Here is a 26444-nt window from a genome sequence, read left to right as displayed (position 1 = left end):
CACCTCTGACCGGCCCTGCCACCATCTATTCTCTGCCTCCCAAGTCCCAGCTGATCGGATGGGTCTCCTTTTGTTGCCCTGCACAGGAGAAAGGAGCTGGAAAGCAGGTTAATGGGGTGCAGAGGAGGTATTCAGCAGGTTCTGACCAGTTCTGGAGAACCGAAAGCAGAAATTTTGAGTAGTTCGGAGAACTGGCAAATACCACTTCTGACTGTCCCCGCCAACCCCATCTGTTCTCTGCCTCCCATTGAGTCCCAGCTGATTGGCTGGGTCTTCTTTGGTTGCCCTGCATGGGAGAATGGAGCTAGAAAGCAGGTTAGTGGGGTGGGGAGGGAATGGAGATTTTTCAATATCCTTCCCCTGCCACGCCCACCAATCTACACCCACTGAGCCACACCAAGCCATGCCCACAGAACTGGTAGTAAAAATTTTTGAATCCCACCACTGATCTAGACAGTTTGTACTCTTATACACCCCAAGGATGCTTCCAGCTGTTAGATGGCTTGTAAGTGTTTCTTTGGCTATGCTTTAGCCATTGCAGCTGTTGTGCCTTTATTAGACATCAGAAAGTTTTTAGATGTTACTGAGCCACAGTTTCCAAACTCTGCTTCGTTTTAAAGTCCTCTTCTCACAGAAATGCTAGACCTACTTTTTGCTCTACTACAGATGAGGTAGTCTTCCATTTTCTCTTTTTCTGTTATCTGTGAGACAGGAATATCAGCCATACAGAAAGAAGTAGCATGGAGAACAGGTTGGACTGGAACTATTCTTCTAAGCTTCAGGTCTGATTTCTTATGTAAAATAATGGAGTATTAACCAACTGGGTGAAAACCTGCCTGCTGTGACTGGTAGGGACAACTGCTGGTAATTCATAGGGACTTTGGGGAGGGAAGTCAGGAGTCACAACTTGGGAAAACCAGTAAGGCTGCTGTAGGCAATTACCTTGGTTACAACTAGGATTATCCTTCCTGGTGGAAATAACCCAATAACCAGTTTGGTTGGGCACAGTCAACCAGGAGACCAGACAGTCTAAGAAACACACCATGCCATGTTAGCTAAGAATGATATGGGATTTTGAGTGTAAAATTCTTTCAAGAAATGGTCCTGGTAATTTCCTTGCTGGAGAAATGATTAATGTGAGTTCCTGCTGTGCATTGGCGTAACTATTTGTTTGCTTCTCTGTAATTTAGATGTATGAATTTCATCCAGCACAGCATTAATTCTGGGCAACCTACAAATATTAACAAAAGGAAACAAGCACAATACCTAAAACCAGAAAATGAACCTAAATGTGTGTGCGTTGGGGAGGAGACAAACATATCGCACAACTAAAGGAGACACTCATTGGTATTTAATCCCACCAACTGAAAAGTTTATGGACAGCATCTTTGCACACTATGACGTCACTGAATTAAAATACCTGGAACTGAATTCAGAATTTTTCCAGGTACTTATAGGCACTTGTGAAGCAATGTTTAAGTCCACAGATGCTTGGTTAAGTCAACAGTGCCTGGGTGGTTTCTTAACTTGGGTCTTCTGTGAAGCAAGTGTGCATTTCTGCATAAGGAACAGTTACACAACTGTTATGTAACGTTACACCACATGGTGGAACAAAGCCACAGAGCTGTGTTTTGCTGCACCCGATCCAACAATGCTTTGGTTTGTTCCAGCTGTCATGCACAATGTCAAATGGTTCCTTGGCTCGAGTTTTCCAAGAAGTTCACTCTTCCTTCTCCAGAGGAAGCTCCTCCTCCTCCTCCTCCTCCTCCTTTTCTGAGGTCAGAAACTTTTTCCAGCAATTTGGCAGAAAGAGGTGGTGGCATCATTAGGGAGATTGCATAAGGAGCTGACAAAGAGTGATAAATGAGATACTGGACTCCAGACGGGTGGAGAGAAATCACTTCTGAAAAGAAAAAGGGAACAAAAAGAGAAGATTTGCTTTTCTCTCCTTATTTATTTTCTTTCTATCAGAAGAAATACGCTGGTTATGTAACTAGAGAGACTTCAACCTTCTGAAGTAATGGTCCTGTTTCTCATAGAGCTCTGCCGCATCTTTTTATCAATTTTATTTCAGATGGTCATGCCGGAGATCTATGAATATACATTGAAGGAAGTCAGGCCTCCCTTTTTTCGTTCTGTGGGATGGGTATGTGGGTACAAGGGGCAGGAGGGGAAACTCTCATAGTTTGAAAGTTTTCCTACATCTTGTTTTATGGAGATCCTCAGTCATGGTTGTCCCAAAGGTGCTTTTTCAAGAGGCAACTGGCCTTTCTGGTTTTTCTTTGAAGACATTTCACTTCTCCTCCAAGAAGCTTCTTCAGCTCTTCTCCAGGTTTCCTGCATCTTCTGCTTCTTCCTACATGGTTGAGAAAACCTTGTTCTTCACTGGGATGTTTTCCAAGGACTTATGACCCAAGAAAGACCCATACCTAAGTTGTTGTTCCTAGTCCTTTTCCTGAACCCACAGCAAAGCATCTTATCTCATCACTGTGGTTAGGCAACAAAGGGTTGGTGGTGGGAAAATGGAATACTTCAGTTGATGGTCTGCTTGATTGAAGGATAGTGAAAAGATTCTGTAAAAGGACTAGGTTATCATTCTAGCTTTGATTCTTTTTCCCCTTTTCTATTGAAACCAAAAATGAAAGGCCAAATGACTGACTTCCATAATAACTGTGTGTCATTTTTGATGACAATGACACCATCATAAAGCTTCTACTCTATTCTACTCTACTCCACTCCACTCCACTCCACTCCACTCTATTCCATTCCATTCCATTCCATTCCACTCCACTCCACTCCATTCTATGGTTCTTCTCTTCTCTTCTCTTCTCTTCTCTTCTCTTCTCTTCTCTTCTCTTCTCTTCTCTTCTCTTCTCTTCTCTCTTCCAATAGAGAGAAAGAGAGGGGGGGTAGAAAGGGAGAGAAAAGAAGAAGAAGAACCTGTCCTGTCACTGTTTATGATACAGGATGTCCGATCTGCTTGTTTTTGCACAAAAATTAAGCAACAGGTTTCCTTTGATTTGACAATGTCAATCAAATATTTCACCAGAACGTGTGTCAAGAATAAAACCGAGCCTGACTGTTACCTGGTGGTGAGGATATAACCCAACTGCACTTCCCTTGGGATATCTTCCTGGATCACAGCTGCTTAGAAAGATCAGGCAGATGCTAAGATTGGTGGTTCTCCAAGAACATGTTAATTACCGTCTGCCAGAGCTCTGGAATGCATTCCTTTCCACAATGGGATCATGGCACAGATTAGTTTTGATCTGCAGACAATCACAGGTTCTGCACAACTTTGCAAATTTGGAAGAAAACAAAAGGAGAATCACTCCAGGGATTATGTGACCATAGAAGTGGAATGGAGACAAACATAGGAGTTATCCTTTCTTGAGGCCTTTGCAAATGTCTATTTGAAGGCATTCAGGTGGAAAAGAAAGCTCAGCAGGTATTGGGAACTGTTGAAAAATCTTCAATTCTTTCCAAGTAAACATAAGTTTGAGAAGGGTGGGAATGGCAAAGGGCCTCAGCCCTCTTTTCCCAGACTAGGCAAACTGTGTGAAAATAGAACAGAATGGAATGTCTTTATGGAGAGTCATCCAGGCCATGGTTGTCCCAAAGGTGCCTTTTCCTTGAAGAAATTTTGCTTCTCATCCAAGAAGCTTCTTCAGTTGGGAAGATGGTAGAAGGAGAGGCTGACAAAAGAAGGAGGGAGCTAAAAAAAACCAAGCCAGATTTGACCAGAGGTGGCAGAGAAGATCAGTCTAGAAAAAAGTCACCTCCTGTATCCCTCTAGAGAGGCCACTGGGTTGTGGCTCAGAAAGTTTCTGATGTTTCCATTCTAAGCCTTTCTTCCTTCCAGTTGCATGACCCCAAGTGGAAGGTAGGCAGCCTACTCTGTGCTTCCCTCTGTGATGCAAACACACCTGGATGCTACTTGAAGAGAGAACTAGAAAGACACAGAAACTCAAGATGCTACTTCATTACCTAGAAGAAAAAAAATATTTTATTTATTTATTTATTTTATTTGTCAAAAGCTTACAATATAACAGAAACAAGAATAAACACAAGCTTAAATATAAGAAATAGGAACTAATAATTGGGGCCAATAGGACAGGGACGGTAGGCACGATTGTGCGCTTATGCACACCCTTTACAGAAGGAATGGGGGTGAGGTCAACAGAGGTTAGTTTGAGGCTAAAGGAGTGGGGGTTTGAGCAGGTGACAATAGAATCAGGTAGTGAGTTCCAGACATTGACCACTCTGTTGTTGAAATCATGCTTCCTGCAATCGAGTTTGGAGTGGTTTACATTTAGTTTATATCGGTTGTGCACTCTAGTGTTGTTGTTAAAGCTGAAATATTCATTAACTGGTAAGATTTGTAACATATGATTTTATGTACTATGCTTAAGTCTAATCTTAGTCGGCGTAGTTCAAGGTTGCCTAAGCCAAGAATCTCAAGTCTGGTGCTGTAGGGTATTCTGTTGTGAACAGAGGAATGTAGTACTCTTATGGTAAAATACTTCTGGACTCGCTCAATTGTATTTATGTTAGATATACAGTGCGGATTCCAGACAGCAGAGCTGAATTCAAGTATTGGTCTAACAAAGGTTTTGAATACCCTAGTTAGCAAAACAATATTACCAGAGGAGAAGCTTCGTAAAATTAAATTTATAACTCTTAAAACCTTTTTTGGCAATACCGTTGCAGTGAGCTTTGGCGCTTAGATCGTTCGATATGAGAACTCCAAGGTCCTTGACAGAGTGAGTGTCATCCACAAGGTCATATCCAGCTAGATTGTATTTGGTATATAGATTTTTTTTTTTTACCAATGTGTAAATCTATGCCAATGGTTAGTAGAAGGAGTTGGGAAGGATTCAAGAAGCCTGATTTGGCAGGTTATGCTTAGAACTTAGAACATTCTTCCCCTTCCCCTTCCCCTTCTCCTTTTCTCCCTCTCCTTCTCCTTCTCCTCCCTTTTCTTCTCCTTCTTCCCTTTCCCTTCCCCCAATCCTCCTCCTTCTTCCATAGTACCAAATCCTGTTAAACTAAAGCATTGTTTCACAGCTGTATGGCATAACGTGACTTGCATGGAGACGGCAAGAGCTAAATTTGGTTAAGTTTGCTTTTTTAATGAAATATTTGCATGTGTGAATTCGGCCACAAATGTCTCTTTCTTCCCAGGAGAGCCGTGCCAATTTTAGAAATGAACACCAATTTTGCAAGGCTTCAAACTCTGAACAACATTGGACAGCGGTGTACTTTTCCACTGAGTCCAGACAATGTTTGATTCACTGCTACTGGAAGGTTGTAAATTTGGAGTGGGGGATGTTCCCCTACTCCAATAGTATTTTTATACTCATGGTGGTCTGGCAGAAGCTGATATGATTCCTCGGAAGGCATGGAACACAGCAGCAATCATCTTCACAAATTCTTCCTGAGAAATCAATATCTATGACATTTTTTCCCCTTCCCATCTTAGCACAGACAATATGTACTTGTAAGAGTAACAGAAGAGGAACATCCAGGAACAGAAAATTTCATTCAATGAAATGGAAAAAGAAAGCCCTGTGATACTTTTTTCCAAAGACAAATTAAGTATTTGTGCTATGAACTCTGAGTTTTTGTGTTTGTCTCTCCTTCGTTATGCAATAATCTCTCCAGCAATCTACTGTATAATCTCTTTGATCTCCCACCTACGTGTCAAGGCCAACTAAGGACACCATAAGGTGAAGACACCGTAAGAGATGACCACTGTTATCCTAGGAGACCAAAAAGCCAGAGACACTGCAGAGTACCAATCAAGGAGAATATTTGAAGCTCAGGGTTGAAGTGAGGAGTCCCTGTGCTCTCCAAGTCTGGTTGTTTTCTTGCAGAAATTTCATGACCCAGCTAGAGAACATGATCAGTGTTAGAAGGGAGTCGGTATGTGGAGGAGGAGGAGGATTGTGGGGTCCTTGATGGTCTCTGAGCTTGGCTGGGTTTTTTTTTTTTTTGCAGATGTTTTATTACCCAAACTAGGTAACATCATCAGCTCTGAACTGATGATGTTACCTAGTTTGGGTAATGAAACATCTGCAAGAAAATAACCAAGCTTAGAGAGCACCAGGGACTTCTCACCTTGGAGAGAGAGAGAGAGAGGGAGGGAGGAAGAGAGAGGGAGAGAGAGGGAGAGAGAACAATCAGAGCTCACCCACCTTCCTTCATGGATATTGGGAGGAAATTCTAAAGATAATGAACTAAAAAAACAAACAGTTTTTTTGCAGGCAAAATGTTCAGGAAACCCGATTCCAGGTTAAGACACAGAATTAAAATGTATACATGATGTATTAATAACCAACTTCAATTTCCCTTTTATTCTATGGTTACAATATAACTCTCTTCTTTCTATAAACGATGCTATAGAGCCCTGCACACCAGAACAACTAGGCACAAGGACAGTTTTTCCCAAACACCATCACTCTGCTAAACAAATAATCCCCTCAACACTATCAACTATTTACAAAGTCTGCACTACTATTACTATTAATCTTCTCATCACTCCTTATCACCCATCCCACTTGTGACTGTATGACTGTAACTTTGTCGCTTGTATCCTTATGATTTATATTGATTGTTTCCTAGTATGATTTGATTGCTATTGTACCCTATGACTATTATTAAGTGTTGTACCTGATGATTCCTGAATCTTGATAAATGTATCTTTTCTTTTATGGACACTGAGAGCATTTGTACCAAGACAAATTCCTTGTGTGTCCAATCACACTTGGCCAATAAAGAATTCTATCTATCTATCTATCTATCTATCTATCTATCTATCTATCTATCTATCTATCTATCTATCTATCTATCATCTATCCTGTCTAATCATCAAACATTTTTTTCTGTTTTGCATAAAAAGTCCATAAGCTGTTCCGGTTAAAAATAAACATCGTTTTTCTCTCTGATCAAGGAAGTTCATTTAACCATCTCAGCAAGTTCCATCATCTTCACGCACCTTTCCTTCATTGGATGGTGTGAAAGCCTTCCATCTTTGTGTATACAATAACCTCATTGCAGTTGCTATATACAAAAACTGAAAGTCAGTTTGATTATATCAGTATCTCTCACCCTCAGTAGTGAAAATGTGTAGCTCACAGTTACTGGCTGAGGGAATTCTGGGAGCTGAACTCCACACATCTTCAAGTTGCCAAGCTTGAGATACCCTGATCTATATGATACCAGCCCCTCATCAGGACGGAGATGATTTTTTTCATTCTAAAATTGCCCCCTGGGTATGGACTGAAAGAAAAACACACACTACGCTCTGTAACCTTCTGGTAAACCTAATACATCATTATTTAAGTGCTGTTGAAGACATTTGTTGAAAAGCATGGAGTTCAACCTTGTTTAGGGCCCTTTTTGAGACATGAAGATATCACAAGAAGAAATCTCCACTCCTCTACTCATTGTAGAATACCTTAGGTCACCAGACTTGAAATTCTAGACCTAGAAAACCTTGAATTACACCGTCTTCGGTCTGATCTAAGTATAGTATATAAAATCATACATTGCAATGTCCTATCTGCAAATGAATACTTCAGCTTCAACCATAACAACACAAGAGCAAACAATAGATACAAACTCAAGGTTAACTCCACCAAACTTGATTGCAGGAAATACGACTTCAGCAACAGAGGGGTCAATGTCTGGAATACTCTACCTGACTCTGTGGTTTCTTTCCCAAACCCCAAAAACTTTAACCTTAGACTGTCTACTATTGACCTCACCCCTTTCCTAAGAGGTCTGTAGTGGGCGGGCATAAGCGCACCAACGTGCCTACCGTCCCTCTCCTATTGTTTCTTTTATTTTTCTTATATGTACCCATTTCATGTATTCATAACTATGTATATACTTATATCTATTATCTTGTAAGCGATTGACAAATCAAAATAAATAAAATAAATAAAACAAGTGCATGCAAACATGAGCTGTCCATTCAGCACCATACTCTCCAGGGAAAAAAGGGATAAAGAGGAGGAACTGGCTTGTGTGTTTCTTTCAAGATGATTGCACAATAGCAGTTTCTCAGAAAACTGGTCTTCAAATATCTCTATTGGTGTTTGCTCTGAAGACGATGCTGAGCTGCCAGGAGCATTCCATGGACAAATGTGGAAAACAAGTCAAGGTGAAGAAGAGTCTCCATGCATGTGGACAGAAAGGGCCTGCAATCAATGGTTGACCATCTTCTTCCTTGGGGAATGAGTGAAGGATGAATCTTCCGCAATGTATTTATTTATATTCCACGTTTATTATTTTTATAAACAGGTCAAGGTGATGAACCTTATCTAATACCCCTCCTCCTTTTCCCTACAAAATACAACACTGTGAATTGGGTTGGGCTGAGAAAAAGGGACTGGCCCAAGGTAAACCTACATGCCTTCCATGCGTAAGGCAGGACTAGAACTCTCCATCTCCTGGCAATTGGTTTGTCATGCCTCAGGCAGGACTAGAGCTCCCAATCTCCTGGTTTCTAGCCTGGTGTTTTCATCACTAGAGACTGAAGTGGCTCGGTTTAAGATGGGAAAGATCAAAGGCAGACATGCCCCAACACAAAATCTTGGGGTTGAGACTCAATGCCATGGAGCATTGAGTTCCCTAGGCTTCTTGTGTTCTATTGTGTATCTTCAACCATCAAGAATCTCTATTGATTCTTATATAGTTGATATGGAGTTAACCTAAACAGAACCACATGGCTCTTGAATCAGAGACTTTTGGGGGGAAATCTGCCTGGAAAATGTACTTTAGCCATTTCCCTGGTGTCATAATATCTTACCTCATAAATGCAGCTGATTGTGTAATTTAAAACACTCCTGTTCTTGAAAGCCCATTATGTTTCTTCTTGAGAGTTTCTATCATGGTAACGTTTCAAGAACAGATTCCATGCTCTGAGGAAGTCTCTTCTTTGTGACTCAGAGGACCTAAGGGAAGGTGGGAGATGTGTTGATTTTGCTTTTGGGATGTAAGAAAATAGAAAATGATGGTATTCAGACTGGACAATTGATAGCAAATGGGAGTGCTTCCAGCTATGTCTTAGGTCCAAATTTTACTGACCAATAATTTACATGGAAGCGATTACCCCAAAGTCACATTCCTGTGTTTCCTTGGGAACTTTAGCATCAATCAATCTTCTAAATGAGGTCATCGGACACTGGGAAGCTAGGCCAGTAAATCAGTGCAGGTTCTTGTGTACATCTTCCCAGAATACATGTTTCTTTGTGTGTAGTTTTTGAGCCAAGAGCTGCACTGCAAAATAAACCATTCTTCATATGTATGACAAGGTTCTATTGGACTGTGGTCATTGCACATGAATGCATACCAAAATATTTTTCCTCCCATATTTGCACTATATTATAGTATCCTAAGTAAAACAAGCAAATAATACATATCTATATATTCTATTTGGCAATTTAGTCCTTGATACCACAAGGGTTGGTTCGCTAAAACTTGGAAAAGGGATTTATCCTATTCTGCTGATTGGGAAATGCAGTTCAAAAGGCAATTTCTTTGAGTAATGAGGGCACCACCTCTTGGAAATTAGAAGCATGCAGCACATTTTTTTTTTAATATTAAAGGAAGTTAGCAGTGAATGAAAGAAAATAAATAAGAAAAAAAACTTCGATCTTCTTTGTTAACTTGGACGGTTATTTCAATTAATAAAAGCAAATGTCATCATCACCAGAGAAGATGGTCTGCCATACTTGCTCTGATGTGGTTGTTTTAGGTCTCTTCTGATCCAATGGGATCCATTCTAAGACTGCCTTGGTCCATCAGTTCTTCTTGCTATGAGACCAGCCCATTTCCACTGCAATTCTTTCACTCTCTTGATGGCATCGTATCCTTTCATTTGTCCTCTAATCCAGGGGTCTCCATCCTTGGCAACTTTAAGACTTGTGGACTTCAACTCCCAGAGTTCATCAGCCAGCTTGTCTTGTGATGCTGAGCATGTATTTTTCCATGGCTCTTTTCACCCTTCATAGTTTCTGTATCTACTGTATACCTTGGAAAGGTGACAGAGAGTGTTTCGGAGTCAGTATTTTGGAGAGTTAGCTTAAGTCTGTTGTAATTGAAATAGTTTGTAAGCCTGAGCACTAAATAAATAAACAATGCAATAAATCAGCAAGAGTTGGGCTTCTCAAACATCACATTGATGGTGGGGCTCTATCCTTGAAGAGTGTGATGAATTACTATTATTTTTCTGAACCATCCTTTCCTCCAACAAAACTTCCGTGTTTTCAATGGCATTAATCGCAGGAAAAAAAGTTGGATCTCAAAGTTTTCTGAAAGTCAAACAACTCATGCAGCTGTTCTCGGATTGATATCCCACATTTTGTTAAGTTTGGAAAAGGAAGCACATTCCTCAACACTTTAGAGTTTGCAAACCAATCATGAAGTCCCAAGAAGACCCAACAAACGGTCTGAGAACATCAGGTACAACCCAAGTTTGGGCTTGATAAGAAGGAGACCTTTCACAGATTCAGATAATAAACACAATTTAAAAAAACACACGCACACAGCTGTGAACAAATCAACACAATGTGGTCTGATCATCTGAGCCAAATCATCCCTAACGGAACTGAAACATTTTGTTTTGGTCTGGCAAGGAAGACCATTTCGTATGCTAATAGAACTCCATCTAAGAACATCTGGAGACGTTAAAAGAACATGAAAAGAGCTGGGCTGAATAAAACCGTCACCTCAAAGGGAGACACATATTTCAAAAACTGCTCCACCTGGATTTACAGTGGAGGGTAAAGAGGGGTGCAGAAAAATCCATTGTGGGGCAAACTCCACCCTTAAGAGATTGCAGGCAATGTTTGTGATGCAAGTATAGGAAGATACAGCTTGTTTTGTGACTGCATGGTGGCTATTTCATCATCTTGGGAGCATCATAATTAATCTATTTTAATTGATTGGATGTGGAAGGCCACCCAATTCAAAAGGACTCTGGGTGTTAGTTAGAAATAGATGTGTACCTGGCAATAAATAGTGTCTATTTGAATATCGTCCAGTCGGGCATCAAATGTTCTTAGCTTCAGCTCAGAAGTTAAGAGTTCAAAATGAATGTCGGTTGGTGAAGTCGCCAAAAGCAAATCTCATTTACTTCTCTGCAGGGTCTTTATGGCTAATTTTAGTGCCCATTTGCTGCTGAGCATCTCACCAATCTCAAAATAATGCTGTTACTTGGGTGTTTATTTTTTTTAACAGCAGCGGGAAACTGTTCCATTGTGTAAAGCATGCATAGCTGTGGATGGGTGGAAAAAGTGTTTGGATTTCTTCAAAAAGATAATTGTACTCAAAGTTTTGCTGAGGGAAATCAGTCCCGCACCTCCAAACATTGAGCAGGCCAAATATATATATTGGGCCAGCCTGTGCTAGAATAAGTTTGATTGATTGAAAATTGAGACTTTCTTCCTTCCTTTTCTTCTTTCTCTCTGTTTCTCTATTTGTGTTTTTCTTTTGTTCTTTCTTTCTTTCTTTCTTTCTTTCTTTCTTTCTTTCTTTCTTTCTTTCTTTCTTTCTTTCTTTCTTTCTTTCTTTCTTCCTTCCTTCCTTCCTTCCTTCCTTCCTTCCTTCCTTCCTTCCTTCCTTCCTTCCTTCCTTCCTTCCTTCTCCTTAACTGTTCTCATCTTTGGCCTAACCTTTCCTATGAAAAGTACAGAATAGTACTCTACAACCCAGCAAGGCTGGGGTCTCTCCTATTAGTTGGCAATTTCAGCTGAACAAGCCATTAAAATGGAAAAAAAAGTGTGCGTCATTCCTGCAAACCTCTTAATCCCTCCAATATTACAAAAGAACAGAAACTTGATGAGCCTCCAGAATCAGAATCAAATATATGAACATCCCACTTATTGAAGAGCTCCAGAAAGATTGCACAACCATAAAAGTTTGGCGCAATATATTTTTTTAATTTTGTCTTTCTTGGAAATCCCCACTATGTGTTGGTATCGGACAAAGGCTCTTCAGATAATTGTTTTCTGCACATACACTTTTGATAATGGATAAAAAGCCCTCAAATAATTGTTCCCTGGATATACACTTAATGTGGAGTCAGAAGGGATGATCAAGAGCAGATCATTTTGAACATTGCTTGGCCCTGTATATTACAGGGTGCTTGCTTGCAAATATACTGGTGGACTTTTTTTCTTTCTAAAAATATATATTTTGAGGAAAAATGATATGCAGTGCAATTGGAGACCTGCTTCCAAGTATTTCTACTGAAGAAAGAAAGAAAGAAAGAAAGAAAGAAAGAAAGAAAGAAAGAAAGAAAGAAAGAAAGAAAGAAAGAAAGAAAGAAAGAAAGAAAGAAAGAAGGAAGGAAGGAAGGAAGGAAGGAAGGAAGGAAGGAAGGAAGGAAGGAAGGAAGGAAGGAAGGAAAATGGACAAGAAGTAGACAAAGCCATTACAATAGATCAAGATTTCCTAGCCAAATCTACATAAGCACAAATAATGCAATTAAACAGATTAAGGCTTGATGTACTAAGTTTGTTTGGCCTTGTCTTTTTAACTGAAGTTTTATGATTCTTCTGATGCCCAACAGATGGCAGCAGCCCCATTTCCCATTCACTGATGGATGAAAAGCATAGGCTAAATTGTGTTCCCAGAAGGAACTACATCCAGGCTATGCTGAACTGAGAATGGGAATATGCTTGGGAGCTAAGCTTTCAAGGTATGGATTTGGACCACAGTCTAACAAACATAGCTGGAAGCTCACAGGTCTGAAAAATCCCGGGAATTGTGCGATAGGATTATATATTTTTCTGGATAATCGGCTATTGTTGAACAGGGAGTTGGAGTAGTAGAAGATCTCCAATGAATCCACACTGTATATCGGACATTAACACAATTGAGTGGGCTCAGTCGTATTTCTTGAGAAAAGTACTCCACTCCTCCACTCACCATAGAATTCCCTATGCCTCCAGGCTCGAAATTTTGGGCTTGGACAATCTGGAACTGCCCCGCCTGCGGTCTGATCTAAGCATAGTTCACAAAATTGTCTGCTATAACTTCTTGCCTGTCAATGACTTCTTCAGCTTCAACCGCAATAATACACGGGAAAACGACGGATACAAACTCAAGGTAAACTGCTCCAAACTCAATTGCAGAAAACACAACTTCAGCAACGCCTGGAATGCCCTACCCGACTCCGTGGTTACGTCCTCATTCCCTCACAGCTTCGACCTCAAACTATCTCCCGTGGACCTCACCCCATTCCTAAGAAGTCCTTAAAGGGGGAATGCATAAGCACACCAGCATGCCTACCGCCCCTTGTCTTACTGTCCCCATTTATCTGTAATTACTCCCTTTGTTCATGTTTATGTTCATACTTATACTTGTTATCTTGCACATGTTTGACAAACAAATAAAATAAATAAAAATAAAAAAGGTCTCTTCCAACTCTATTATTCTGTATTTCACTGAAAAGTGTCCTCTGTACAGTGGTATTCCTGTTTAAAGAGGCAAACGCTAGAAAATGATCCCAGAGGTCAACATGAGAAGCTGAAAAATTTGAGCAGCTCAGAAGGAAGGAAGGAAGGAAGGAAGGAAGGAAGGAAGGAAGGAAGGAAGGAAGGAAGGAAGGAAGGAAGTTCAACTCCTAGAATTCCTCAGCCAGTCTGCTGGATGGAGAATTCTGCAAATTGAAGTCCACATGTGAAACATGAGGAATTCTGGGAGTTGAAGTCTGCATATGCTAGCTGGGGAATTCTGGGAGTTGAAGTTCACACAGCTTAAATTTTACTACGGCTGAGAATATTTCCAATGCAAAATACCCAACGCCCCCCACTTTTTAGAAATGAATCAAGACCTACTCTCTCTTCCCTCCCTCATTATCCTCTTAACCATTCTTATAGCTTTCTGGCTCTCCTGTTTAATAATGCGATGCGTTATAATAATGAATAATTATGGGAGGTTTGCATTTGGTTCTGATTATAGCTTCTTTGCTTGTTAAGTGTGGGATTTCAGCTATGTGAACCCAGGTGGCCCAGGGGGGTGTGAAAAGAAAGAAAGAAAGAAAGAAAGAAAGAAAGAAAGAAAGAAAGAAAGAAAGAAAGAAAGAAAGAAAGAAAGAAAGAAAGAAAGAAAGAAAAAGGAATTCAGCGGTTATATGGGACATAAGTGCCTGTGGTTGCTTGGAGCTTAAATGAGCAACATGCTTTCCTCCTGTTTCAGCAGCCTGACCAATGCCATTCTTCTCTAGCATTGGACCCTGTTCAAAAAGTTATGACATGCATTGCTCAGCAAAAAAATAATAAAAATAAAAATAAAAATGAGAGAGGCAGAAGCTGTTTCCCTTAAAATTTCACTATAAACAGGTGGCTTTATTATTTAAACTCAATGAAAAGCTATCCAATAGCGGGAGATTTTCTTGCAGCATGAGGCATATGGTTACAGTGGAGACGTGCTCTTGGCCAGCATCTCTCTTTCTTTGGAGGGTCTCCTCCGGCTAATTAGTTGCCACGATTAGTTGCTAATCTTTTGATACGATTATTATTATGCCTGGAGCTTTTCCTGCAGCCCGTTAGAAATGGACAAGGATGGAACATTGCAGAATGGATGATGCACATTGAAAAAAATAAAATAAAATGAACATCATAAATTCTTTCCAGGTGATCTTTAAAAAAAATCATTCACCTTGCTTGCAAAGAAGAATCAGTAGAGAATGCAGAATAACAGAACTGGAAGGGACCTTGGAGGTCTTCTAGTCCAACCCCCTGCCCGGGCAGGAAACCCTATACCATTTTAGACAAATGGTGGTCCAATCTTTTCTTAAGAACCTCCAGTGATGGAGCATCCACAACTTCTGGAGCAAGCCTGGTTGTTCTCAGGGTCAGGACATTTCTCCCTAGTTCTAGGTTGCTTCTCTCCTTGATTAATTTCCACCCGTTGCTTCTTGCTCTACCTTCAGGTGCTTTGGAGCATAGCTTGACTCCCTCTTCTTTGGGGCAGCCCCGGAGATATTGGAAGGCTGCTATCATGTCATCCCAGTCCTTCTTTTCACTAGATTAGACGTATCCAGTTCCAGCAACTGTTCTTTATATATTTTAGCCTCCAGTCCCCTAATCATCTTGGTTGCTCTTCTCTGCCCTCTTTCCAGAGTCTCAACCTCTTTTTTTATAATATGGTGATCAAAACTGGAACAATGCTTATCCTTGGTTTTTTTTTTTGGTTTTTTTAACCTCTTCCCTGCTGATCTAACAACTTTTTCTTCTGCTGCGTAAGGGCATCTTTGCAAGCTATGCCTTAGGGACTTACCTTCTCCTTTAGCATTACAGTCAAAAAAATAAAAAAAGACCAATCTGCATTGTGATGCTGCATTTTCGAACGAAATGCTGTGTTTTAAAAATAGCCCTCCAACTGCCAAGAGTCCCAGGAGGGATGGGAGAGGTTTTCTGTTTTCCTCTCTCGCTTTTGGGGTTATTTTAGAACTTCTTGAACATTTCTTTCGTCGACCCTTTTAAAACCTGCTTTTTGAATGCAACTTGGCTCTCGCCACTGCTGTCCTGTTTGTTTTCCTGTTTCAGCCAAAGGTTGAGAAATCGGTTGCCCTTGGAGAGAATGTCCTGATAGTGGCAGGAAAAGAGTAAAATTCTTTATTCTTCCCCCCAAAGTCCTGTGATTGTAATCTCTATTAGGTATAGGAATCAATTCAGGGTCAACCTGGGTTTGACACCAATCCTTTCCCTTCGTGGAAATTTATGGAGAAATAAAACAGGATAACAACAATTCTTTAGAACTCACTCTTTCTTTACTCAGATAACAGTCCCACCATCAGTTGTTGGACAACAGAAGCAGAGGGACTTGCAAAAAAAAATGTATCATTAATTTTTTCAGTCCATTTAAATGGGAGTGGTTTGTTTTAAACACTGGTCAACAACGACTAGGTTGAAATAAACCTTGTAGCAACCAAGTCATAACCTGGTTTGTTTTCTACAAGGTTGTTAAACAAGCTAGGATGACTCCTGCAAACCTGCTAAGTCACAAGCCACTGATCAACAATGACTAGGTTGAAATAAACCTTGTAGCAACCAAGTCATAACCTGGTTTGTTTTTTACAAGGTTGTTAAACAAGCTAGGATGACTCCTGCAAACCTGCTAAGCCACAAGCCACTGATCAACAGCAACTAGATTGAAATAAACCTTGTACTAACCAAGTTAGATTAGAACAATTAATCCGTGGAACAACTTGCCTCTAGAAATTGTGAATGTTCCAACAATGGAAGTTTTTAAGAAGAAATTGGACAACCATTTGCCTGAAATGTTTTTATTTTTATTTATTTTTATTTATTTATTTATTTATTTGATTTGTCAATCACTTACAAAATAATAGGTATAAGTATAAACATGAGTAAGAATACAGAAAATAGGTACAATTAAATGGGGACAATAGGACAGGGACGGGAGGCACAATGGTGCACTTATGCAGGGGGGTTGGACTAGAAGACCTCCAAGGTCCCTTCCAACTTCTCTTCTCTTCTCTTCTCTTCTCTTCTCTTCTCTTCTCTTCTCTTCTCTTCTCTTCTCTTCTCCTCTCCTCTCCTCTCCTCTCCTCTCCTCTCCTCTCCCCTCTCCTCACCTCTCCTCTCCTCTCCTCTCCCTTCCTTTCCCTTCCCTTCCATTCTACCCTACCCTACCCTACCTTACCCTACCTTATTTCTATTCCTATTCCTAATCCTAATCCTATTCCACTCAAATCACTCCCCTTAAAACTGAATGGAACATGTGATTTAAGATCCATTGTGGTTCTTTTTGGTATCTTTATGGTTTTAATGAAAACCCGATGGTTGAATTATTGATTTGAATGATTAACCAACACAAACTAGATTGAACGTGGCTGTTTGAATTGAGTGCTGCTTAGAATAAATGGCAAGAGATCAACTTGCTTTGGCCTGGAGGTAGGAGGTCAGCTGACGTTGGGTGACGGAGACTCTGCAATAGATGTTTAAAGCAAACACACTGTGTGCCCAACGCATCAGTTTGTTTGTAAGATGCTTCCCCCTTCTTATCTCTTCCAATAAGGCAACCTTGAGACAAACCATTCCTACAAGCAGACTGTGCAAATATGACCAGGCAGGAACCAAATGTTCTTGTCCAGAAATGTGTATTTTTAGATTGGGAGAGCTCTCATTGACATTTCCCCCTTCCTAGTTGTGTGTCTTCCCCGGTGCTTAATGTAGCTTTGTGGGGGTGGAGGTTAGAGCAAAATTTGAATAGGAACCAGGCAACCACATTTCACCAGGCAGGTGAAGTCAATACCAAAACTGAATTTTGATCTCATGTACAGGTAGTCCTCGACAAACAACCACAGTCAAGGCCAAAATTTCTGTCGTTGGGTGAGACATCTATGGAGATTCTCCATCATCCAGGTCGTGGTTGGCTATGGACATGCTTTATTGGAGAATATGAATTATGATACACCCAGAGGGTTGGAGGGAAAAACAGGGTCAAGGGTGACAGTGAGTTACCTGCCTCAGAGTCAGCTATGCCCAGGTCATGCTGACATGTTGACGTCCAATAAATCCTTTGAAGTTTTGGGAGGTTGGCTCGAGACTCAGGATTTAATTGGGGGTAGCTGCCAGAATCCTGACAGGTTCTTTTTTTTTAACCCAAGAGGCAACTGGACTTTCTGGTTTTTCTTTAAAGACATTTTGCTTCTCATCCCAGAAGCTTCATTGAGTGTTCTGACCCAAACCCTTTTCCAATAAAACAAACATGAACCAAAGGGAACAGAAATCTTTTAATGATTCTTATGAATCCCTGGTTAAAAGGCTGCTGCAAATTAATTAACTTTGATAAGCAGAAGCCTTGCCAAAACTGTGCAAGGCTGCCAAGAACACTAGATAAAGTTACTAAGAAATATTTCAAACACAAAGAGTCTCCAAACATCAACCAAGATATTCCGAATGTCCACAAGGCTTGAGTGCAAAAACTTCTTTGCTTCCTGTAAAGAACTCTGGTTTCTCAGCTGGCTTTTATCTCTTAAGGAAGGGGGCATTACCTTGCAGCCTTACTCCCGTCACCCGTGCTGCTGCAGCTGCTCTTTCCTTCAAGCAGCCCTGCGCACATACACACTTGGCACAGGCTCCTCGGGAACCTCCTCATCGCTGCTGCCAGCCCCCACAATCCACTCCTGGCCCCCCTCATCTGAGTCCTCACTCTCTTCAGCCATCCACACCTGCTGCTGGCTAACTACAACATTGAGTGGGACATTTGTTAAGTGAGTTTTGGCCCATTTTGTGACCTTTCTTGCCACCGTTGTGGACTGAATCACTGCAGTTGTCATTAGTTATCAAGCGGTTCTCAAGCGAAGCTGCCTTCTGCCTTCACTTCGCTTGTCGGAAGGTCACAAAAAGGGATCACGTGACTTTGGGACCCAGCAGTGGTCATAAGTATGAACCAGTTACCAAATGTCTGACTTTTGATCACGTGACCCCGGGGATGCTACAAAGGCCACAAGTGTGAAAAACAGTCCTAAGTCTCTTTTTTCAGTGCCGTTGTAACTTTGGTCATAAAGGAAGTGTTGTTAATTTGAGAAATACCTGTAGTTTTAATTCACCCCAGTCAACATGATGACTCACTGCATGTTTCAGATCAGTCTCCAGTAGCAGACAAAGCAGAGGATCCAACAGAACCTCTAAACTTGGTTCCTGCCCAGAAGAGCCCAACAAAGCTCACCTCTGAAGATACTCACCCAAAACTTGGAACTGTCTTCTGTTTCTCTTTGAGGTCTCAGGGAGGTCCCTACCGGGGGGTTATTTGCTTAATGGATTTCTTTCTGAAAACAAAACAGAAATGAAAACGAGAAGAACCACCATCTTTCTTTGTGACAACAAAGAACAGAAGGCAAAAATAAAGAAGACCTAGTTGACTCAAGTAGACTACCAACTAACAGCTCTCACAAGAGAGGAATGTTACCACCAAATGGATCTTCCATAGTGACACATTTTCTGTAATGCCACTCTTGTGTAGCCCACCTTGTATTGTGCGAGACTGCGCATGATGTGTGTTTTGGAGTTCCCTAGAACAGGGGTCCCCAACCGCTGGTCCACGGACCAGTACCGGTCCGCGGAACAAGTCTTACCGGGCCGCTGGTTGCTGGCGCCGCCATCTTTTTGGTTAAAAAGTGCTTCGGTGAGCTTTTCGGGTAGAAAGCTCACCGGAAGCACTTTTCATCAAAAAGATGGCGCGCCAATGCTCGGTGAGCTTTTCGGGTAGAAAGCCATTTCTACCGAAAAAGCTCACTGAGCGCTGGCGCCGCCATCTTTTTGATGAAAAAGTGCTTCCGGTGAGGTCACCGGAAGCACTTTTTCGTCAAAAAGATGGCGGCGCCCAGTTGATGCCGGTACTGGGCCACGGCGTCAAAAAGGTTGGGGATCACTGCCCTAGAAGATCTGCACGAAGCCATACCAGAGGTGATTGCCTGGATAGCTGAACTGGACATCCCATGGTGAGCCCCCCTGTCATACCCCTGTAGAAGTTTTGTATAAGATTACGTGGGTTGTGGGTCTACGTTTACTTTTCTAGAGTCATGTTCTGATCATATTCTAAATAAGTGAGGATAAGCCCACCTCTTAGGGTGGAAAGGCTCGGTGGCTCCCCTGTTCCGTGAATCGCACAGTGGGCCAGGGAAATCAGTCTCCCGCAGAAGGAAATATGCGTCTTCTGGTACCTCACGAGATCAAGACGTGTCAACTTTGGGCTCCATTCTTATCCACAGTTCCTCTTATAAGTAATCCATTGGCTGAACGTTTGTTAATAGAGGTAGCTGAGTTCAGCAGTTCCTCAAGATCTGCTTTTCTCACAGGCTGATTTTGCAACCCTGCATTTAAATTGCTGTCTAGAATGCACATTTCTGAAGCTTATAATTATGTGGCAAGATCTCTCCCACTATACACATAACTGATGGTCCCCTCCTTTTTCTCTCTCTCCTCTCTCTCTTCTTCCTCTTTCTTTCTCTCTCCTCTCTCTTCTCTCTCTTCTCTCTCTGTCTCTTTCCTCTCTTTCTCTCTCTCTCCTCTCCCACTCTTCTCCCTCTGTCCTTTCTCTCTTCTTTCTCTCTCTTCTTTCCCTCTGTCCTTTCTCTCTTCTCTCTCTCTCTTCTTTCCCTCTCTCTCTTCTCTCTCTGTCTCTTTCATCTTTCTCTCCTTCCACCCTCTTTTCTCCCTCTCTCTCTTCTCTCTCTTCTCTCTCTCTGTCTCTTTCCTCTCTCTCTCTCTCTCCTCTCCCACTCTTCTCCCTCTGTTCTTTCTCTCTTCTCTCTCTTCTCTCTGTCTCTCTCCTCTCTTTCTCTCTCTCTCCTCTCCCACTCTTCTCCCTCTGTCCTTTCTCTCTTCTCTCTCTCTCTTCTTTCCCTCTGTCCTTTCTCTCTTCTCTCTCTCTTCTTTCCCTCTCTCTCTTCTCTCTCTCTCTCTTTCATCTTTCTCTCCCTCCACCCTCTTCTCTCCCTCTCTCTCTCTTCTCTCTCTTCTCTCTCTCTGTCTTTCCTCTCTTTCTCTCTCTCTCTCCCCTCTCCCACTCTTCTCCCTCTGTCCTTTTTCTCTTCTCTCTCTCTCTCTTTTCATTTTTCTCTCCCTCCACCCTCTTTCTCTCCCTCTCTCTCTCTCTCTCTCTTCTCTCTGTCTCTTTCATCTTTCTCTCTCTCCCCCTCCCCTCTCTCTCTTTTCTCTCTTTCTCTCCCACGCACTTAAATTGGCACAGATTCACCTGCAGTTTTGCCGAAAGCGAGATCCATAAACTGCATGAAGTCAGTGCTTAACGGCAAAAGCAATTAATAGCATATATACTGCACCAAGGGCCAGCGAGCCATGTTTTATGATGCTGGGTCCCAAAACAAACAAAAAAGAAAAATCCACACCCATCGTGGCTAGCTAATCATTAAATGCAAAAGATTTCTTAATTATTTGAAAAGTGGGATGCGCCACAGTGATTTCATGAATTAAATACATCTGGGGGTTTCTTTGAAGTGAACGTTCTCTTCTGAACATTTGCTGAACCACCAAAGGATCACGTTGTGCCTCCATTCCAGGGTATCTGAATATACTTTCTCAAATTCTAAACTAGGGATCTCCAGATTTGGCAACTTTAAGGCTTCTGGACTTCAACTCCCAGAATTTGTCCAGCCAGCAGAGTTGTTGGGGAATTCTGGGAACTGAAGTCCAGAGATCTTAAAGTTGCCAAAGTTGGACACCCTTGTTTTAAAAGATTCAGATAGTCCTTGACTTACAGTCCCAACTGAGCCCAAAATTTATGTTGCTAAGTGAGACACTTGTTAGGTGAACTTTGCTTCATTTTGCTTTATTGCCACCGGTGTTTAAGAGAATCACTGCGATGATTGAATTTGTGACATGGTGGTTAAGTGAATCTGGCTTCCCCATTGACTTGGCTTGTCAGAAGGTCACAAAAAGGGGACCACGTGACCCTGGGACTCTGCAAACGTCACAAATATGAGCCAGTTGCCAGGCAACCCAATTTGGATCACATGACCCCGGAGGATGCGGCAATGGTCATAAGTGTGAAAAGTGTTCATCAGCCAGTTTTTTCAGTGCTGCTGTAACTCTGAATGGTCACTAAATGAACTGTTGTAAGTTCGAGGACTACCTGTAATCATATTATCCACATAGAATATCCATTTTTTTTCTACATTGAGTTTGTCTTTGGTGCCATTATTGGCACGATGCTGCTTGTTGCAAACAGCCATTTCAGCAAATGTCCTAGAGAGATACGAGATTCGTACGAATCTCCCAAATGTGTACAAAATTCATACTTAATGAAAGAATTGACGCATAGACTTCCCTTTTAAAAATTTGCACTGCAACCAAAGCCTGTCTATGAAGTTTTATGGGTTAAACAACAGGGTAGAAATACAAGGGATTGTTCCCTATGAACTGAGCCCATGATAAATGTTGCTTAGCTATTTTAAGAACCGGCTTAGATCCTGGCTATTATTTAAACAAAGTGCTAGGATATAATTTATTTTCTGGTTGTACTCTTGTAACAAGGATTGTTTCCCCTCTCCCCTCAAAGAAATAATGTTACTTCAGATTACATTCTAGCACCTCTGTTTATAGGCCATTGAGCAGGGCCTATCCTACATGCCAAGGATTAAACCCTGTTTAAGCTTGTTTGCGCAGTAGCGGAGGGGAAGTCCTTCCATCTTAACTCAACTGATATTCTTGAAATACAGATGGTTTCCATTGATGAGATAAATCCTTTTTTTTCTTTTTTTTTGGCTCTTAAAAAAATTGTTGTTCCTCTGAATTGCATAAGTTGTCTTGCTTGTTATTTCAGACCATAATGTATGACGGGGAAGAATGGATTATATTCTCCACTGTTCCATCTGCTTTAGACTGGCTCACTCAGCAGTTTCAACAGGACCCTTTTCTATTTATTTATTGACCAAATCTGAAAGTGGAGATTGAATTGGATTAATTTGTTTTGTTGAACACAATCCTGTCAAATTGTTTAGCTCTGCTGGAATTGGATTCTGTACCAACATCTTTTTTTATTCTGTCCCTTCAATTCCCTAAAGAATTAACTCCCTATGAAACAAAGACATTTCTCTTCTTCTATTTCATTTTCAGATTGCTCATAGATTTCTTTAGTCTTCTGGAAATGTTTTTAATCGGATTTTAACACAATGAACGGGCAAAAGATTTGGGGGTTATTTTCGGTGTGGGTCATCCTTCCACCCCACTCCCCAAAGCTCCTTGATTACTCATATTTCCTGATCTAAAATAAAATAAAATAAAGTGAAAACTCTTGACAGATTTCTGGGTTGATATCTGCCCAAGGGATTAAAATATTGAAGTGTAGGAAGCCAAGACCAGGAGAGACAATTGTACAGTTCAAAACAGGATGTTTTGGTGAAATTCATTCCCTGCCTTTCTGCTTCTACAGGCACATGGTGAAAACAAAATACAAAACACAAACTATAAAGCATAACCATAAAATAAAGGCAATTTATTTTAGTTGACAAATTTGGAGACCTCTGCTTTAGACCGTTTAAGCCACTGAGTTCTCTCTTTCTGTTCTAGCAGTTGTAACACAACAGTAGGGAATACTATAGCTGTTTGTTGTCGTTTCTTACTCATTCAAGATAACTTGCTTCTGCTTCTTCTGGTTTAGCTTGGTCATGCAATGATGTTCTCCAACTAATGGCCTTCCATATAACGAAAGGAAGGTGCTCCTAGTTGACTTTCTATATTGTCAATCAGATTGGCCTCCATCTTTATGCTCAAAGAGGCAAGTGAATTCATTGAAAAGAAGTCTAGCAATCTCTGGAGTATTCATGTGGCTCAACCCAACTCTGAAGCCTATGAGATGGCATTGGTGTCAGGAAGACTGAAATTTAGGAAGTCTGCTCCAAGAATCTGAGAACTCTTTCATAAGGAGCCTCAACAATAAGTTATCTGAAATAGAAGCTTCTATCGATTCTGATTCTAACCAGATTGTGGCTAATAATAATAATAATTAATAGCAATGCGTAATGTTCTCCTTCTGTCTCACAGGCCCCCTTTCTGAATTTCCTTCCTTCCTTGGATTCGATCCATTTGTTTGTGGGAAAACAGAAACAGATATCAATCTAACCCTGCTGATTCGTGCCAGGTACATTCCTTCAGAAACTCATCTTTTTTTCTGTTCTTTTTGGCTGCTCTCCATGTCTTCTGGTGGGTATGATGGAGGCTCCTTGTTGCCAAGGACAGATCACACCAGTCTTTCCAAACTGGAATGTATTGGGTGTCAACTGACATTCCAAGTTGCTTCAGAATGATATTATGATGATGATTATTTTTGAAGGAAACCATGAGCTGCAGTTTGGAAATGATTGCAAAAGGCGTCTTGTTTAAACACAGGGGCTTGGGTGAAACGAGAGAAAGGTATCAAGACATTTTTCACCTTTACAATACATGCATTCATCTCTTGGAGTGAACTGCAAATGACACAAAACGTGTATACGACTCAAAATTGGTTTTGCTGCCCTGGGTTTCATCGCCTCCAAACTATGAGGGAGGATTTGCATTGCTTGTTATTCGTGTCAGAAGCATCTACAAATTATAGTTATATAACATTCAACACTGAACAAATAAATAGATACAATGGATGGAAACTAATGGATGGAATGGATGGAAACTAATCAAAGAGAGAAGCAACCTGGAATTAAGGAGAAACTTCCTAATAATTAGAACAATTAATCAATGCCACAGTTTGCTTTCAGAAGTTGTGGGTGCTTCACCCCTGGAGGTTTTAAGAACAGATTGGACAGCCACTTGTCTGAAATGGAATAGGGTCTCCTGTTTGAGCTGGGGGTTGGACTAGATGACCTTCAAGGTCTCTTCCAGTTCTGTTCTAACTGAGTTGTCAAATAGATCACCCTCAAGGTGTTTTTCCAAAAGGCAATTGGGCTTTTTTGTTTTCTTTTCTTTGAAAACCTTTCGCTTCTCATCCAAGAAGCTTCTTCAGTTCTGAAGGTCACTGAAATACAGAATATGTAAAAAGGATGTAGAATGAATAGGGTTAAAACTGAATGACATTCTCCCACCGTCGGGCCATCTCAATGGCATTTTCTCTCTCCAGCATGAGGTCTTTTTCCGTACATGTTGAAGGGCATTCATATGCACCGTAGCCTGTGTGAGATGGATTGTTCAATAATGTTTTTATTTGTATTTTATTTATATATCAAATTTCGAGAGTGCCCATGTCACTCACAGAGTGATTCGGTGAATGAGAACCAAGGGACGTTTTCTACTTTTACACAAACTCACAGAGTCAATGCAAACTTTTAGACTTTCTAGCTAGTAATGGAAAGAAGTTATGGAAGAAACAAAAGGATCACTGCTTTTTAAACAAAATCTCCGCAATCTCTTCTCAGGTGGGAATGGAACTCCTGCCATTCCCAAATAAGTCGGTAGAGAAGTCCACATGATTAGATAGCCATCTGCTGTGGATAATTTTTGTTGTGGCTCTAGTTATAAAACGAGACTCTAATGATTTGATTTCACACCACTAATTACATCCTGGCATGCCGTTTCTAATTATATGTTTTCTCCCAAAGCATTTTTATTGGCCTCTGCGAAGAAGCCATTCATTTTCTCCTGCCCTTTTAAGTGGATTTTGGAAACTGCTAATTTTCTCTTTGCAGTTAGCTGCTGAACAATGCAAAATTGTCCTGAAAGGCAAATAAGTTCATCTTAGTGGGTAGCCAAGGAATACAAAGAGGTCACCAATTTTCTCACCTGCTCCTCGCAGGTATTTAAATTTCAGTATCTTTAACAGATGCTTGTCTTTCATATGAACACCTTCAGTGCAGAAGCATTCGCCGCCTTCCTTGATAATTGATTCTGCTGTTCAATTGCTCATTTTATTGCAGTCTTTCTCTTAATATTTCACCTAAATCTAACTTTCTGGGACCATATATCCATGGCCTCTACACTGGAACGACACATAATAAATGCAATGAACAGAATAGCAGAGGTGAAGTTCGAACGCCAGCTTCATAGAATTGGGTTAGTGCCATCCAGTGGCTAAATTATATGATAACATTATCCACGCACAACTCTTGTTCTTCAGATATTTTAAACGGAGTTGTTTTTTTCTCCATCACAAATCGGAACTTTGTGGGAAGGGGGAAAACCCACATCAAGACAACATTTGAAAAAGTCCTATTTGGGTTCAGTACATACATTTGAAGATTCTGCCTTTCCTCATAATGCCATATCTTATGTTTGCTTCAAGATTTAAAGTTTCTTCAGGTATCTAGAAAAAGAGAACTGTAGAGTGTCCAAGAAAGACTGATTTCAAATATTTTGTATGCTTAACGAATAAGAACATTTGACTTTTTTTGTCACGCTGGCTGAAAAAGAAAAGGAACTTGATAATTGCCAATTTTGATGGATCAAGAATATTTCTGCTGGAACTTGGAGTCCCAGAAAATACAGTTTTATATGATCCGAAGCAGGAACATTGCGAGAAAATGTAAGCACCCTTGTAATTTTTTGCAACTGTGTTTTGCAAGGAGAGGCAAACCGTGAAGCTTTCGCAAGGCGTATTTCCCGAGTAACACACCAATGGGCAGCCATCAAAGTAGGGTGTGATCTCTGCAACTAAAAAGACCCACATTCCCTAGTTGGTGGTGTTCTACCACAATGGGTGTTATCTGCAAGAGTAATGAACTCTAATTAACATCTAATGGAGCTTATGCTGGCAGTACAGGAAGTGTCAGGACATAGTCCAAGGATAAAAGTAATACACAGCCTTATCTATCCAAGGAGTCCTTTGTGCTCTGCTTATTCCTTTAAATCGATAGGGGTAGATTGCACAATTAAATTATATCTCATGCAAAATAATAAAAACTTGGCATCACTCCAGGCTGCCTTCACCAAACCTTTCTACACTGAGGGCTCTGATGA

At 40.9% G+C, this 26444-nt stretch overlaps 2 long non-coding RNA genes across 2 annotated transcripts in view; both read right to left on the bottom strand.

Moving 5' to 3' along the window:
- LOC148129798 (uncharacterized) overlaps positions 1–26444 on the bottom strand; it is a 293893-nt gene that overhangs the window by 138633 nt on the left and 128816 nt on the right. The gene's annotated exons all lie outside the window — the stretch shown is intronic.
- On the bottom strand, positions 1309–15632 carry LOC148129799 (uncharacterized). The gene is made up of 3 exons (XR_015750604.1): positions 15295–15632; positions 8816–10039; positions 1309–1903 (listed from the first exon to the last, which is right to left on the bottom strand). It is a non-coding gene; the product is annotated as an uncharacterized LOC148129799 (long non-coding RNA).

This window comes from Notechis scutatus, chromosome 9 (genome assembly GCF_049901735.1).
Source record: "Notechis scutatus isolate UNSWTSFEM ecotype Mainland chromosome 9, rNotScu1.2, whole genome shotgun sequence".
Classification (NCBI taxonomy): Eukaryota; Metazoa; Chordata; class Lepidosauria; order Squamata; family Elapidae; genus Notechis; species Notechis scutatus.
This window is presented reverse-complemented; position numbering and strand designations above follow the sequence as displayed.